The sequence below is a fragment of the Fopius arisanus genome, unplaced genomic scaffold (assembly GCF_000806365.1).
Source record: "Fopius arisanus strain USDA-PBARC FA_bdor unplaced genomic scaffold, ASM80636v1 scaffold00054, whole genome shotgun sequence".
Classification (NCBI taxonomy): Eukaryota; Metazoa; Arthropoda; class Insecta; order Hymenoptera; family Braconidae; genus Fopius; species Fopius arisanus.
Window position 1 is genome coordinate 483,679 of NW_011887793.1, and position 17,189 is coordinate 500,867.

Sequence of the window (17,189 nt, forward strand, 5' to 3'; positions counted from 1 at the left end):
CCGCCAAATTATTGAAAAACGTTCTTCATTAAATTATTCATATTCTTCTGGAGACACTGCTATTTGCATCTGTCCTTTGTTGTAGACGACACATCACCTGCTTCCATCATATTATCTTTTCATTTCTCTTAATATCTTTTTGGAATAAAAAAAAAATTTTTCAAAGTCAATTGGTTATTCGGTAGAACTGGGGCGGTTCGATGTCGTGCGCGGGCCTTGAGGGTCCTGTTGAGGCGTTCGGGCGGGGGTCATCGGTTGTAATTTTTCATATTTTAGATTATTCAGAAGGCTGGGATGAGGTTAGGGGAGGAGTAATTTTCTAGGGGGAGCACTTGATTGTTTGATCGACGATCCAGCGACTAGATAATTCTTGGATTATTCTAATCACTTTATCTAAAGGTATCATATTTACATTGATTTATGAAAATTTATTCGATATTGACTTATAGAGTTTCTGAATTATTCAAGTGATGACTAGATTCGCAGGATTGTTGATTATTCGTGGGAGTTAATTAGACTCGAATTTAGTATTTGAATTTAAAATAGCGGCGAGACGATTTTATCTTTTATTTCGATGAAATTTTCAAAGTTGAGAGTGTAATTGGGGGCATTATCTGCCTGTCTTCGTGACATAGACACAGTATACGTAAAAAGGTTCATTATCAGGGGCCCAGAGTTCCGGTATTGGACCCTGATTTATCGCTCGATTGCCATCGGGGCAAGATTATTTGAAAATAGCACGATGACATCGGCGATTTCATTTTATTCATCTGAATCGTGATGCAGAAAATATACGTAATAGTTGTTAAGATCGTGTAAAAGAATACATATGTGTCTATTTTTAAAAGAGATTCATGAAATAGAAGCGTATAATGAAGACTATTGAGTAAGAAGTATAAATAAATTGATATGAGCGAAGGAATTTTACTGAGATAAAAGTCGAATAGTTTTTAAATTATCGAGGATTAGTGTTACCATTCGTAGTGCGTTGTGAGGGTGCGAATTTGAGAGAGTATGAGTCTGTGTGTGAGTGCGAATAAACAGTGAAAACTATAAACATTGAGACTAATCAAAATGAAAGGAAGGAAAGTCATAATTTGAACGAAATGTGTACTCTCAGCTGTTTGGCTATGATTCTTTTGTAAATATATTTTATACCGTATGAAATCTTATTGACGAGTAATAGGCGATGACGATCGAAAGTGCGCGATCGGGTCGACATATTAATCTAGGCGATCTCTTCGGATGAGAAGCTATGGAAAGACAAAAAAAATGCGCTTGTTGTTTACATGAACTAGGTCTCGGTACTCGTAACTAGGGAGTTGTGTGAGGTACAAGTCCTGGCCGGCAGGGCGCGCGAGGTCCACCCCCCCTTAATTCCCGTACTTGACCCTATCTACTTGACTTGTAGAATTTCAAATAATAAATAACAATTTTGAGGATAAATAGTGAGAATTATTTATCAAATGTGATGCTGCATATGTCTGGTGCCTCGCCCATGGTGAATGGGGAATGCCATTTTTTTTTAATAAAATATATCACATGAATATGCGTCCTGCACCCTAAAGTGAATAACTGTGTCGTTATAAATCTATTTTTTTTTTCTATGGCCAAGTTTTTTTGAACGCGCAACCGAGCCCCACATTGCACGTACAAATATACAAAATGTGGAGATGCATTCGGTATACGCGCGGGAGTGAATACTGTCCGGTTGTAAATTCCCGGTGATACGTGAAAGATTTGCATTTTTTAAAATCTTTTTTTTTTCATACATCAGTGAATTAGAAATTTTCTTGGTGGACATGTTTTGGTTTATCTATTACCGCATGTTGTCGATATTTATATGAATGATTTGGGGATTATGATGATGGGTGCAGGACATTCGGGTAAGGCATCAGGAGCAGCATGCATCATTCGGTTGAGGATTTACTCGTGATCATTTGGACGTGATCATTCCTCAATCGGATTGGTATCTAATATTCTCAATAAAGTTCTATGAGTCGATGCTTGGGTTCAAGTACCGGTGTTTTGGTTACGATGGATTTCAGCACCTGCTGGCTAGAACCCTAGTTACGAGTGCCGAACCTAGGGCCGAGATCATTTATCTCGGTTTTGTTTTGTTTTTTAGGAGTTTGGGTTTAGAATTTTCGTTGATTTGAAATTTGGAGAGCTGAATGGACGGAAGACATCTGAGGAAGAATCTTTGAAACTGGCGTTGAAAAGTGAACTGCTGTAATTCGACTGAATACATCATTTTCGTCATCAAAATTATATTTTAAATCATTTTCCAAATTATTTCATCATTCCATTTAAGAGTCAAGGGAATTTAAGTTTTCAAACTCTGAGTATATAAGTGTTTTTCCCTCCGGTATTTCTCAAGGAATCGGAGTATTGAATTTATAAATCGAAAATTGCACGATTTCTTCGCCATCTTGAGAAATAATTGATAAAAAGGGATTTCATTATTACATATTCAGAAGTTTTGGAACGGGAGACCTTGTTGTTGATAAACATTTTTTTTTCATGATGAAAATACATTCATTTCATTTTGTATAATTTGCAGATTTACATTAAAAAAAAAATTTAGAAACTACAATTTTGTTTTATTTCCTGGAGAAATTTATCGCTGTGAACGCAGCAGTTACACCGCATCAAGTGAAGATGACAAATGAAAAAAAAAATAATAATAAAAAATGAAAAACCCACGGCGACAGCAAAACGTGAATACTTAGTGCCATAGGTTGCAGTGGGCGTGTTCGCCAAGACTGTGTACTTAATTAATTAAAATATGAAGATATATGTCGGAAATCAAGAGCGAGGAATTAAGAATTAAGGACGAAAAAGAATAGTCGTATACACGCGCGAATAGTTAGGCATTAAAACAATAATAAAATGAAAAAAAATACAAGTGTTTTCGTTATCCGTTGCATTGTCGTGTCACTAATCGCCCACTCACTGTCGATATAATTATATTCAGCCATGCATTTATGAATAACATAAATAATCATTACCATAAATTGACTAAAATGTGTATCGACAGTTCAACGGAACCGACTTACCGTGATATGAATTTTTTTGTCTTGTAATATATATATATATATATATTATATAAATATTAACAGAGACTTTTTCAATGCTCACAACTAAAATTAAGAGATTTTTTTTTTTTTATTTCATTTGGATTAACCTCACTCAAACCTCGCCCAAATAATTCTCGGGCATAAGCATTTGTTGAATGTCGTCTAGTTACGTTTTTTTTTTTCAATTTTGTTTCGTATTGTTTCTCATTGTAATTTGTTAACGTTTGTAATAGGAAGGCGAGAAACATTTCAATTTGAGTTGAACATCGTGAATTATCAGGATTCGCGAGTTGAGAGATTATAGAGAAGGAGAAAGAGAGTTAAGTTGATTGATATATAATGAATGAAGACGTGTATATGAAGACTCATCTTTTCAGATGAGAACTGTAAATGTATGGGTGTTATATACTTGGCAGTAAACTTATTTAGTTGAATAAGATACTTGGATGACAACAAATTATGAGAGGAAACATGGAAAATAAACTCACTCCGCACATTGTATACGACTAGCATTATAGTGATAATATATTACCGATAATGATACTGTTTGAACTATTGTCTCAATCAACGTATTTTCATTATGAATAAATGTTAGCATTGTTGAGTTAATGACTTTTTTTTTATTCAAATTATGATTGGCTTCCTTCCTGACGTGAGAAATTTTTGACATCTGATATTCACTCGTGTGAAAAAAATTTCTTCATTTACAATTCACTGATTGGATAACTTTCTTCAATGTCTCCAATGTCTTCATGTGTCTGTATAAAATGATAAATGGAAAGGCGAATATATTGATGTGAATTTTACTGAATTCAGACGTCAGAAATTTATCAACTTAGTATTTAAGGGATTCGCTAATTAAAGAAATGAAAAATGAATCGTCTCGTCATAGCAATCATGGTGCTCCAACAATCCCGAGAATTTAGCGATATTTGCAAAGTGCCGCCTCCTCGAAATCGACATTGGCCACCCCGACAATTTTACTTCCACCCCTCAGCGATTTGCCCAGGTAGCAACCCCCTATACACTTCTTTTCCCTCATTTCGTGGAGTATAAGCGTCGCCCGGTTTGGCATAGAGCCGCCGAGGTCCGCCCATAAATCTCGGTTAACCCTCGTCTAATAAATATTTAACCCTTTATATTTGCAACAACCCTTAGCATGTAGACATTTGCATAGGACTTCTATTTCATTTACACATCGCATAATTGAATATTTAAATTCAATTGCTACCCGTTACGCGCTCGCTGTTTCGAGCCGCAAAACTGCAGTAAAACTTGTAACGGGGCCACTTTCCAACCGTGGGTATTATACCCCTCTTGGTGAGTTTGGGGGGTTTTTCTCATTCTCCCCAATTCTTATTTCACCCTCTTGAACATTTCTTCGAAGAAATTATCTTAATTTCTCAATGAATGTCATCATTTCTCCGAGAGAGACAGCTGTTGCTCATGCACTCATATCTGTTGTAATGATTTTTTTTTGTAGTAAATATGATCATGGTGCAGGTGTAAAGAATACTATCTCTCATATCGGTTTTTTTTCCTCCTATTGCAAGACACTATACATATATGATTCATCGTATGTCCAAAGGGGTAACGTGATGTCTTCATAAATTTTTCCGGAAGAGCTTTTACAATGGAAATCTTCTATTCTTCCATTTTTTCCAATCCAAGAATTATCTCCGTATATTCAATGTTCAATGGTTGCTTTGTTTTTGAGTTTCAATGAATATTGACAGAGAAATGATAATTTTAAAAATTGTAGTTGAAATTTCAAGTGAAAAAACTCGAAACTTTTAAGAACAACGAAGTGGCATGAGATTTCTCTATAATTTTTCATTAACGTATGAGTTATTTTTATTTAATATTCCAGTAATTTTCAATTTTTAAGTTCATATAACACTGAGAACCCATGAAGATATAAAAAAACCAATTTTTCACCATAAAATCAATTATCATTTAACATGAACAACAGAGGATTTTAATTTGGAATAAAATTCGAACTATTATAATTGAAAAGTCGAATGATTTTAATAAGTATAAATGTCAGAATGGGTAAAATTGTTAGAGCTCCCCTAAAATGATACAACAATCAATCTTAAAATAATAATTGCAGAGATAAACCTTACAAGTTAGGGAAAAAAGAAAAGTAAAAGTTAACCTCGTATATTTCTCAATTTATATGCCCCTTCTGGTGACAGACATACCCAAAAACAAAAGAAAAAAAAAATGGAGTAATATCTCGGCGCCGACGTTCTCGACACGATGTCGCATGTATTTTTAGTTAATGTCCAAGACATGGTGGCACATCGTCTCGAGAATGCGTCTTCCCGCCACGTGTAGCTTTCAATGTTTCGTTGAACACCCACGTGTAAATCAGGTACATAACCCCTTATATGCGGAGTGGTCGCCATATGTATTTGAATTCATGGACCGACTGATTGAGAATCCTTCACACCAACTCGCGTCTCAGTCCTGTCTATTTGGAAAAAAAGTTACTTCTTTGAGGGGATTATTGTCGTTATTCATGCTAACGATGATTAGTCGAGATCGGACTTGACGATAATCGCTCTGTCAGTAGGGAATCGAGGAGGCGGTCATTGTGAACGACATACTGACAGCATAATAAATCATACCCGCCGAGTGTATTATACTGGTCTTTGATACAATGTAGACGTGATATTTACCGCTATCGACTGCATTGATCTTCGCTATTTTTCCAAATAAATTCCTCACTAACGCACAACGGCGAGTATTGCTCTTGGATGACCTTGAGGATGATCACCTACTGCGATACCTGCAATGTTGCAAAGTTATACTTGAAATTGCAAGGAAAACAATGTGGCATCGTTAACCACCGCAAAGTGGCATGAAATATATATGGCACTGTAAACTCGCGAAAATGTTCAACATTCAGGCAATAATGTACTGAATTTTCTATTTAGTGAAGATTTTATTATCATTTAAAATCAAAAATCATATTTTTTTATTTTTCAAATTGAATGACAAATTGAGGGAGCGCAAATTGTTATAACTTTGCGACTGTTTCGGTGGATTGCTCTAATTATTTTTGGAATTACTGTCGGAAAATTATTAATCAAAAATCACATACTCATGGTAAAATTCCATTCCTCCATTCAGAAAAAAAAATTACGAAAAATTACGAAAAATTACGTGACAGTTCCGGAAACGTGGAGCAAAAATTACGAAACTCTCCCGATTTTTTAATTTACATTGACATAATTTTTACTTGACGTTACAGAATAATTATGTGATAGTAACACAAAAATTCAAGTTCCGTAATTTTTTGCAAACCAAAATTTTGCCACATATTTCGTTATTTTTTTTTCTTCTTGTGAAGCCAGAATTGATAATTCTTATAAAAAATCGAAAATTTCAGATTTGACGAATCGAATACTTCCACTGACACAATTTTAGTTGTATATCTTTTTAATTCAAACCCCCAAAAATTTCACCTGTATTAATATTTTCATATTTTCGAATTGAATTTTTCTTTTTTTTTCATGATTTTCTGGAATCCTCACGTGACTCCTTCTAGCGATTTTCCCTCACGAAAACGATAATAACCCCCCACACACCTTGTCCCGCGATATTTTCTCACACCCACTGTCACGTACACATTTTACCTCCTCCACTATTTTTTCGTCTCGCTTTGTTGTCCCCCTCACCAAGGCGTCTTGAATTTGCACACATCGTTCACCTCGGTAACGCGATAAGTGTAACGACTCCCTCGGCCAATTGGAGACTGGCGGTTTATTCCTTGCCACTTGCAAGACCGCCCATTTGTGTATACAATAACCCGACAACATTACCCACACATTCAAAGATACTTCACACATGGATTTTAGTTTATTGTGCATATATAAACAGGCTAATAATGTCTTATGACGTGTTGCCTCCTTGGACATTCATGAAAAAGATATCAATATTTTATAATTCATGGAAACTAACGGCAGTATCGCTCAATAATTTTCAACTCATTTTGCGTGGTAACACTTCTCTTGCGAATTAATAGTTACACAATATTTCACTTCTTTTTTTTTCAAGTGGTAATTATTTTTTATTTATTCGTCCGTAAATTTTGCGCTCAATTCGATCCCAGAGGCCAAAGCGAATGATTTTTTACAATAATATTCTTAGCAACAAATATTCTTCAATTTCTTTCCTTCTTAATTGGATGATTATGGCATTGCAAATCCATAGTAAATAGTATTGTTCATCAAATTTAATTATTGTCCAACTATTAGACTAACTGCGTGTTATGATAATGCCGAGAGATGAACAGTAAATAATAAAACGATTGTGAGAATTTTCAAAATTCGAAAATATCAGTAAGAAATTTTATGCTAAAATTCTGTTTTTCTTTGCAACATTCATAGGAAAATTATTATCAACACTAACCAAGTGTAAAATTAGCAACCCTGTAAGTCTGTCCTTGGAATATGCCGATGGCTCGTATGTCTCACAAATAATTCCACTACCCCAGTTTGCACACAACAGGTTCCATCCTCTCCTCGTGTCTGCAAATTATCGGTCTCCCCTAATAACAACAATTCCGTATAAATAAAAAAAAGCCATCTGACACCCTGGATTACGTTCTTGATGCCCCTCAATTCACACCTCACAAACCGAATTTTGCACCGCCGAGCGAAAACCACAGATCGTCGCGTGCTGTAGCGTGTGTTACCACCATCTGCATTCTTCCTCTCACCACGAAAACCCTTTAAAGTTTCCCATAAACCGCTGCATTCTGTACACCTTCCTATAATCAACGAAAACGAGCCGTTTAGGATAATGAAATAGTACGAAAGAGGTGAAAACTACTCTCCCGTAATTCCGGCTTCATGTCAGCTGGAATAGGCGAAGAGTATTTTTTCAACTGTTACTTCCATTACATCACATACCAAATTTTCCCTCTATATTTCCAAAACTTCATTAAAACTCCAACAATTAGATCTTCAAATATCGCAAATAGTAAAAACATTAATGATCATGGATAATAATGGAGAATTAACAATTACTAATTAATGATTGTATATGAATTTTTTTGTCGAGACAGAAACAAAGAGAAACAAATGCTCGTATTTTCATAACGCAATCTCACGAGGGTGAAATTATAATCGAAGGAAGCCAGAAAGTATTTTTCCTCCCTCGCGATCCATTCGCACTCGAGAAAGAGAAAAAGAAAAAAAAAAGATGGAGGGTGGCGTAGAGGGTGTTTTGCTGGTAATTAGTGCCAATTTAATCCTGCCCCTTCACCCTCTGTACCAGCACAGGCGGCTGTATTAACGCCGTTGGTACCGAGGGGTGGCTTCCACATTTTTTCTTCATCCCCCTTCCCACGCTCGTCTCCAATCTGACTCGGAAAACACACGAGCACGCTAAATCCACACGCACTATAGTTTGGGGTGGGGACACAATTCTCATCCCGCACTTGGGATAAATACGATGCGCGTCAACGCACTAGGAAAATATAATTAACGGTAATCGTCGGCGTATATGGTGTGGATTAACTTTACGGTATGTGAAGGGGGCGATCAAGGGAGAGGGGGCAAAATTACGACCCCTCTGACGTTCTTTCGGTGGCATTAGGGAGGTTATATCGGATAGAAACAAAACTCGGGACTCTAGGGGGATTAAAGGCACTGGGTAATAATGCCCTTCGGATTTCAACCAAATTTTACAAATTTTCGCTCTTCTCATTTTTCTGATGGTTCCCTCTTCCAGAATTTCATCTGCATTTTACCGCGCAGTTCTCTCGCACTGACGATAATTAAATAGTATGAATATCGTGTCGCTAAAGATTTATGTTGATATGGTAATTATTATTATGTGACACGTAGTAACTATTTGCTTCTGCAACATTTTTCACTGTTAGAAATTTTTTGTAATTTCCATTACAAAGTCATCTGCATTTTCAGATAAGTACGTTTCATTCCATTTCAATTAAAAACCAAAATTTAAGAAACGAATTAGATTTTTCATTTTAAATCGTAATGGAAAATTCACTATTAAATACAATTTAATTTTCAGTAGATTGAAAATTCCAGGAAATTATTGTCTGATTTTTCTACATTTTCACGGCTTTTAATATTTAGTTAGTCTTCATATTCACAAAATTAATCGACTCGTCAATAAAAAACACTGCAGAAATATCATATTGTTGAAAATCGAATCCTTTTACTTGAAATTTCAACCAAATTGGAATTTTCTGCCATTATTTTCTTGGCGACATAGAAAGAATGACAATTAAATTTGCGTTAAAAATCCTTTCCCCATGTTACCATGTTGTCATCTTCTCCTCTAGTGACGACAATTTTTACTATTCAATTCTCTCCGTGCGGTGATCCATTTAAAAATCGGTTTTGTCCCTTAAATCACTTCCCACAATTCAAGAATCTTATTTATTCCCTCGCAACATCGACCCCCGTCTCATTTTACGACACTGCATTTTTTTCAGTCCTTTCGACTGAGAAAAAAAATTGGAAAAAAAAATGCTGGGGGTTCTGAACTGTCTGGTCCAGCCAAAAAAAAGGTCCAATCACCGAAAAGCCCATGGAAGTAACGAAGAAAGAGATACTCGAAGATCTTGTATGCAAATTCTCGGTTGCATCTCCGTGGGATCCTGGTGGGATCTGTTGGAGGATTAACGGGCCGGCTAGCATGAAAGGCAAAAGCCAAGCAAGACGGAACGCAGCAAATGAGAATGGACGAGAGATGAGACGAAGAGACTGAGAAATAAGGAAAGAGAATATGGGCGAAAACCTTTTCCATACTCCTTCCTCTTTCTCCTCGGCAAGTGCGTCGGTACGATTGGTCACCAAATAAGAGAAATCGATCCCCCTTGGAGGAGAAAGAAGACGACAGTCCCTCGGTTGTACCTATCTCCTTGAGGGAACAAGCCAGAGTGAAAGAAACAGGAGGAACAAAGAACTTGGTTGGAATGTCGAGGTGGATGACAGTCACTACACTCCTATTTACCTCGAAAAATTCTCTCATTTTTCATCATTTTTTCTACTCACCACCGCCTTTTCCTCATTATCATTATACCATTAAAAACCTATTGCTCTAAAAATGCATTAATTTTCAAAAGTATTTTATCTGACTGACAAGTTATAAAAATACTTCTGAAAAGTAAAATTTATATTTTTCAAAAGCAATTTCTTCACACACTCACAGCCCAGGAGTAATTTATTTTTAGAGTGATATATTTAATCAATGGTATATTTTTCAATTGACAATTGGTCCAGTATGTACGTGAAAGTTACATGAATTTTCGCGTGAAAAAGACGCGCTCTTTTCTCGTGTAAAGAAAAAACAAGGGCTCGTCCTCTGAAGTATTAATTCTACCTCATTATCCCACGTGAGACACCCTCTCCGCGATATTAACCTGTAATAAACAGGTTCTGATAAGGGTCGTCAAAATTAGTCCCTACCCAGTGCAATTGGGTATCCTTGACTGAAGGTAATCGAGCTTGCGCCTATAAATCCTATTAGAGGATTAGTCTCCTCCATACTAGGTACTCCAACCCTCGCGAAAATGTGAAATGCAAAATAGCAAATATCCTCTCCCCTCCGCAATTCCAAGGAGATTCAGCCAAGAGCAGCTGATTCTCATCAACGAATCCCATCATCCCGTACGAAAAACCAGATAATTCAGGTCTAGATGTCCGGACGAATCCCAACTCACCCAACTCTCAAGCGTCAAAGACAGGTAAAAATAAATGAAACAAAAATACGTGATCGATCACCTCGTGTTCTTCTCTCGGTCCTAACAACATATCTCGCGCGTCTTGAACACGTACCTCTTGGCGAGGTGTTAAATACTGCTCTGTTGGCCCCTGCGTCTCTCTGTCTTGTAGTCTCTCAACAGAACGAATAGCATCCACATGCGTTGTCACTGATTTTATTCTCGGGTAGATAACTCTTTTTTTTTAATGAGGGTGTTTTGGAAATGTCCGAGTAACTGATGCCTGTCTATCGATCTTCGTTCAGAAGGTTCTAGACCCTCCGAGGGCTTTCCCACATTATTTCAGCATTCAATTTATACCGATATAACGATTATTCGTCGGGTTATCGTTCAAGTTCAGGTGATTATATGACACATCATATGTACCGATGTACCTCTTCATTTTAGTTCTAACGTTAACTAAATGATTGTTGGAGTTGTTCCTGAAATTGAAGGTGCAACCTCTTAGTCAACCACACATGAAAAAAATATATATTCGAAAAAGGCAAAATCTCACATATATGTGTCATATAATTATTAGCATATATATTTCTTCCATCAACAGAAAAAATCTTACTCCAATAATTCTTGATGGATGCATGTGTTAATCTAATCGGGATAAAATCGTCCAGGTCACCGATGAATTGAAATCCCAATCGCACTTGGTCAATTAGTCAGTGCACGAATGAACGAGAAGAACTTCCCGAGCACGTTCCACGCCGAGTGATTATCTCCGTCATCAGATGAATCTCGTACTCGTGGATGGACTCGATGAGTACAAGCAAGACGAATACCCTCACACGATGATTCCTATTGCATCGCTGAAATGCAAAGAAGAGATCACGGGATAGTTCACGTTTACGTAGCTTTGATTTGTCATTCATCGATGGGTGAGGAAAGCATCTGCTTTTCAGAGTGCGTGGCACTTGGGTGGTCGGGTTGTCGTCGACGGGGGAACGAGAAGGCGTCGAAGGTCCCTAACGTCTGAGACGGCTTATCTTTCACGACAATGGGTCCCAGGATCTTTTTCTTCACTGGGTCTTCCCCCTTCCTCTTTAGTATGAGGCCTCAACATTGTCGCTGTTTCTCACTAGTTGTCCTTTTCTCCTTCTCCTGGCTGTCTCTAATTCGAGGAGAGGAAGATGCTATCATCAACACTGCAAAACGAAGAGAAATACATTCCCATGTGGCATTCTTTGAGATTAACATTTGCCTGGGACCGGACTGATTCTTTAGGCAGTGATTTTTCGAGTGAGTGAAAAGTTCTGGGTGAAAGCACTTAAGTCATTATCACAGTGTGATGATCTTTTCGGACAGATTCTCGATAAGAATTTATTCCTGCTATATCTTTTTATCTAATTGAGTCGAACAGTCTTTGACCAGCGATTTAAATCCAACTCAATCAATGTGTATCATCCTCTAATCTCGGTTTACGAACACCTGGCAAATGTTTGTTGCTAGCAGGCGGTGAAAATTATCAACGACTAGTTGGAATCATCATACCATCTCGTTCTAGTTTTTGGAGCTGAAGTTGAAAAGGTAGTCAACTTTGTTACCAGAAGTCTCACGAGATTGGCAGATAAGCAGTAATATAAACTTTCATACAGTCAGAGTTCGTCATTCCAAGTTGAAAGGGGATGGTTGACCCAGTTGATAGGCACTTCCCTCAAGTACCAAGTTCTTATCGTCAATCTTCAGGACGTCCTTGAAATTGGGGATTGTGATGATGTCTATGACGAGGCAAATTGATTCTGTTCATTTTTTGGCCTCTCCAAAAACGATCTGGGGCTCTTTGCCTGCCGTGGGAGAGTCTTTTGCTTGAAAGCCGGAGAAATTTCTACATCTGCAATATCTCTTAAAATATCTCAACAACAGATTTCCATTTCGATTTTTTTGTGCAGCTTCTTTCATTGAGTTTTGGGGACCCTCACTCACTCTGGAAATGAAGCTTCCTGGAGAATTTCTTGAAATGCGTCATTCGTCTCATCTTCACTTCGCGAAATGATTCTCACTCGTCAGAAATAGTGACACTTCCCTGTCTCCCTTACCCATCCCCAATATCTATTCCGGCGTCGTCTACAAAACAACATCTAGACCATCTTGACGACTTGGGTATGCGGTTTGTTGGCGCACGCGCGATACCAAGGGGGCATAAATTGTTTGCAAGTGTGTGTGCATGTTTATAAGGTGAGAGCAAATGTGTGCATCTATAGAAGTGTATATTCGGAGAGGAGGCTATTGGATTTATTTATAACTCAACGGAATTTCGGTTGTAGGGTTGAGACTTTCAGCTGACGATGAAATCGCGGAGATTTCTTTTTTATTGCCAATTCTTCGGAATTTTCCCGGGGCATTGATAGGTTGCCGGCCTGATCATCTTTTAAATAATCAGACTTAATCTCAAATAGTCGATAATAGCGGATTCCTATTCTTCATAAACTTTTGCCTTTTTCTAAATGAAGAAAACTGGTGGAAAAAGTTTGAAACTTTCATCATTAAAATTAGATAAATTATCTATTACAAAGACAGATTGTTAATGTTTGGTTAATTAGTTCGTTCGCAGTTAAAAGAATAACCTGGATAGCGAAGATTCACACATGTAACGATCGACTGACGATCGAGGTAATTAGTTTAAAGAGGTTGTCTCGTGGTGAATTTTAGAATGCGATTTTTTAATCATAAAATTGTTAAAGATGATTTTTTGACGGTTTTGGTTTCGCGAAATGACAACAAATGAAACTTCACTGCCGAGTGAATCTTCGGTCGCTCCACTTTGACGTAAAAATATCCACGAGTGTCATCATCCTCAGTTTGTTGGATCTAACGGGTGAGACGAAGATCACGATTTGCTTTATCGTAAATATTGAATTGCGGTGGAGGGATAATTTTCAACTTTGTTGTTACGGGAATTCACAACAATGTGGCAGAGTGGCTATTCCGGGTAACTTGGTTAAGGTTAGGTGGCTCGTAAATCAAAGCTACGAGCATCGACCATCGTAAAGTCATCGTCATTCGGTGTAGCGCGGCAAACGTGGTTTTGAGGGTTGAGAATATTCAACTTGAAAAAAAAATTATTTTTCAAAATTTACAAGTAGTTTATCAACTCCCAAACTTTCCGGTCTCAAAAACACGTTAAACTCTCTTCGACCCTATAATGTTTTTATAATAATAAAAAGGGAACTCATTTATAGAAAATCTTATAGAAATGTCTGTGACTTTGGAGTTTAATTAATTAATCATTCATTGGAGAATTGATTATTTCATGCAGTTGTCATATTATGAATTTCGAGGTAGAATTTCCGGAGCTTTTCAATGGGTCTTTTCGCTTTCCGCTACAGTGAAAATTTGTTGAATCTGCTTAGTTCCTCAATGAAATAACTAAATTTCTACCATCAGATGCGTCAGACAGGTACAATAAATGATTAATCATCTCTGGAGGGTATTTAAACCACAGGCGCAAGTGGGTTAGAAGTTATGATTATGAAGATTTCGTTGAGTCATTGCACCAGCGACTATTTTCGGGATAATGCGATATTCGTTATGCAGAGCTTAACTGGCTGGTAACCCAGGAAATCGCGGATAATTCTCGTTTCGTGTGTCTCAATGAGATGATTCTCCCGGTCTTTACGAGGCGCCAACGAATTGACAATTAATGAGGGCACATCGGTGGAAGGTGGGCGGGCATCTTAATGACTCGGAAGGTAATAGCTTCTCAGATCTCACTGTTACCTTCCTGCTACTGTTTTAGTTAAATTTCTTTCAATCTTTGTGAGTCTCTTGGATGGAGGCGGTTGGCAACAACCGCGAATGGTTCAGCATCAATCCACCAACGTCTTATTATATCGTTATTAAAATAACTCCTAACGTCTACGCAATTCTACGGAACATCGCGATAAGTTTTTTCGGTTCACTTTTTTTTAGAATTCAAAAAGTGTCGGGACATTCGCGATGGCGAACGCCTTCAGCGTTCACTAATGCCAAAATTTCTGCCACCAAAGGCAGGTTATTAATTGTTGATCACGTGATTCTGCAGTTTCTTTGGTAACGAAATAGCGGTATTGTTTGGAATTGATTGAAATTGTTGAAGGAATTAAAATTATCACCAAGCGTGTCCGTTTATTAAGAACATTACAATATTTTTAAGAATGATCATTTTTCCAACTTGATCTGATTTTAGGAAAACTATGACATCGGTAACAGGAAAACTGTACTTTGAACTGAATTTGAACTTTGGGTTAATAATGGGTCAGCATTGCGCCAACGTTGTGCCAACATTGCACCGTATGTTGGTGTACTAACATTGCGACAACGTTGCACCAACGTTGCCCATTACGCCCAAATTGAATACGTAAGATTAAATATTTCAAACTTGAAAAAAATAATCTGTATTAATTACTCGCGAGCTAATTAACCTAAAATAATAGTTCGGCATTGATTTTTGACGTAGAATTGGCCTGGCCTTACGAGAGTTCAGATATTTTCACGGAATTTTCAAGTTGAGAAAAAAAATGTATATATTATGAATCTTCGCTTCTGCCCTTTCCCTAATCGTTCGGTGGTCGTGTCTGGAGACACCAGGGAGATATTGTATTACCGCGTTGAATATTTAACGAGTCTGGTGAGTCTCTATCTCTCGAGTCACTCTTCCATAGGGTAGTTCCCCTCCACACCCATCGGCATGGGTAAGAGGGTGCCCCCACCATCGTCGGATCCAGCGACGATTTTCGAGGCGAGTAACGACCCTCCTTACACGGGAAAATTCCACGATACGACGTGATATCCACTTACCCACAGCGTGTAATGTGTTTCTTGTTTTTTTTTTGTGGGTTCTCTCGGTTTCTCTTCGTCAACCCTCGAGGATCGCGTGGGCGAGGTAGTCTCCTTGCAGAAGGTGCCTATGAGTTTAAATAAAGGGAATGAGGAGTATTGGAAGGAGAAAATAGGTTGTCGACATGGGGACTGAATTTATCTGTTGGAGTGAATGGAAAAATTAGAGTGGAAAATTTCTACTCGTCAAATTTTCCGGCTGAGAGCAAAATTACTTTTGCGTAATTAATTCACTTTTGACTAAAAAGTTTACGTCGGGTATTAGTCAGAATATTTATGCACATTCACTTATTTACTAATAAATAAGTATAAAATGTTTACTAGTAAATAAGTGAATATGCATAATGTGAAATAAGTGAATGGATATTTTTCATGTGTGAATTTTATTATAGTTAATTTATTTGGCAAAAATAATTGTTTTCTCGTTGCGCAATCGAATTTTTTATTCAATTCTGAGAGTTGTATGGTGGATACACAATAAAAATAAATTCTTGAATCTCGCGGACAATGTATTGAATATAATTACATATTTTAAGGGTATTTTCAAATGATAATTAGACTGCTATATATTCCTTAATATTTCCGACGTTTTCCTCATAATTTCCACGATTACAATAATAATTTTATATGGCCGGGAACTAGAACAAAATGAATGAAGTGAAGAATTAGAAAACGAAATACCATCCATAGATATGCATGTGTAAATATATCCACTAAATGCATTGACAATGGTTGAGTCGAGAAGAAATCGGAGTTGTTTGAGGGCTGAGGAAGTCGAAAAAAAAAATGAATAAGGAATAGAGGGAGGAGAATGGGGAGAAAATATGACAATGCTCAACGTTGGCATTGTGAAATCAACGATTCACAAGAACGTACCTGCTGCCCCTTGCCTAGATTCACTGCAGCCTTCTCTATTGTTGTTGGATTAATAAAAAAAATGAAAGGTGTGCACTGAAGAAAATTCGAATGCTTCAATATCAAAAATTTAGAATAAACTAAAATTGACAGCGTCCAAACGTTCGTGAAAAAAAAAACGCTCTTATCCTCAATTATCTCACATTTCCCCACACTTCAATGATAAATAGTAAAAAGCGTATTCAGAATGAAAAAGGAACATATGTTATTCCACTTCGAGTGATCTTGGCGGACGAAATGCCATCAATCATTAAAATCCATCGAGAATTCATCGGCTCGCCCCGACACGCCGGTGTCAATTCGTAAACGACAACTGTACAATGTACATGTTTCACACCAGGAAGAATTGAATAAAACATGAAATGTGTTAGAATTGAATTTTCGTCTTAAATAACAATGCATCCTTTTTCCATTATTAACAATTTCAAGGCTAAACTCAAGATAGATTTCACTCAATGACAATTTTTCTCAATTTTTCATCTTTTCATGGACAGATCATATTTAGCAATTGATATTACTCGTGCGTAATTAATATAAAATGATTAGAATATACTTGTGGATGGGGTAAAGCGCGGTTGGAATGGGATAAGCCTAAGCGAAATGGAGTTTTGGATTTAATT

The 17,189-nt window shown here is 37.1% G+C and overlaps 1 protein-coding gene across 3 annotated transcripts in view; it reads left to right on the forward strand.

The window, feature by feature from the left end:
- Positions 1–17,189, forward strand: part of hth (homothorax) — a 320,736-nt gene that overhangs the window by 32,824 nt on the left and 270,723 nt on the right. The window lies entirely within an intron of this gene.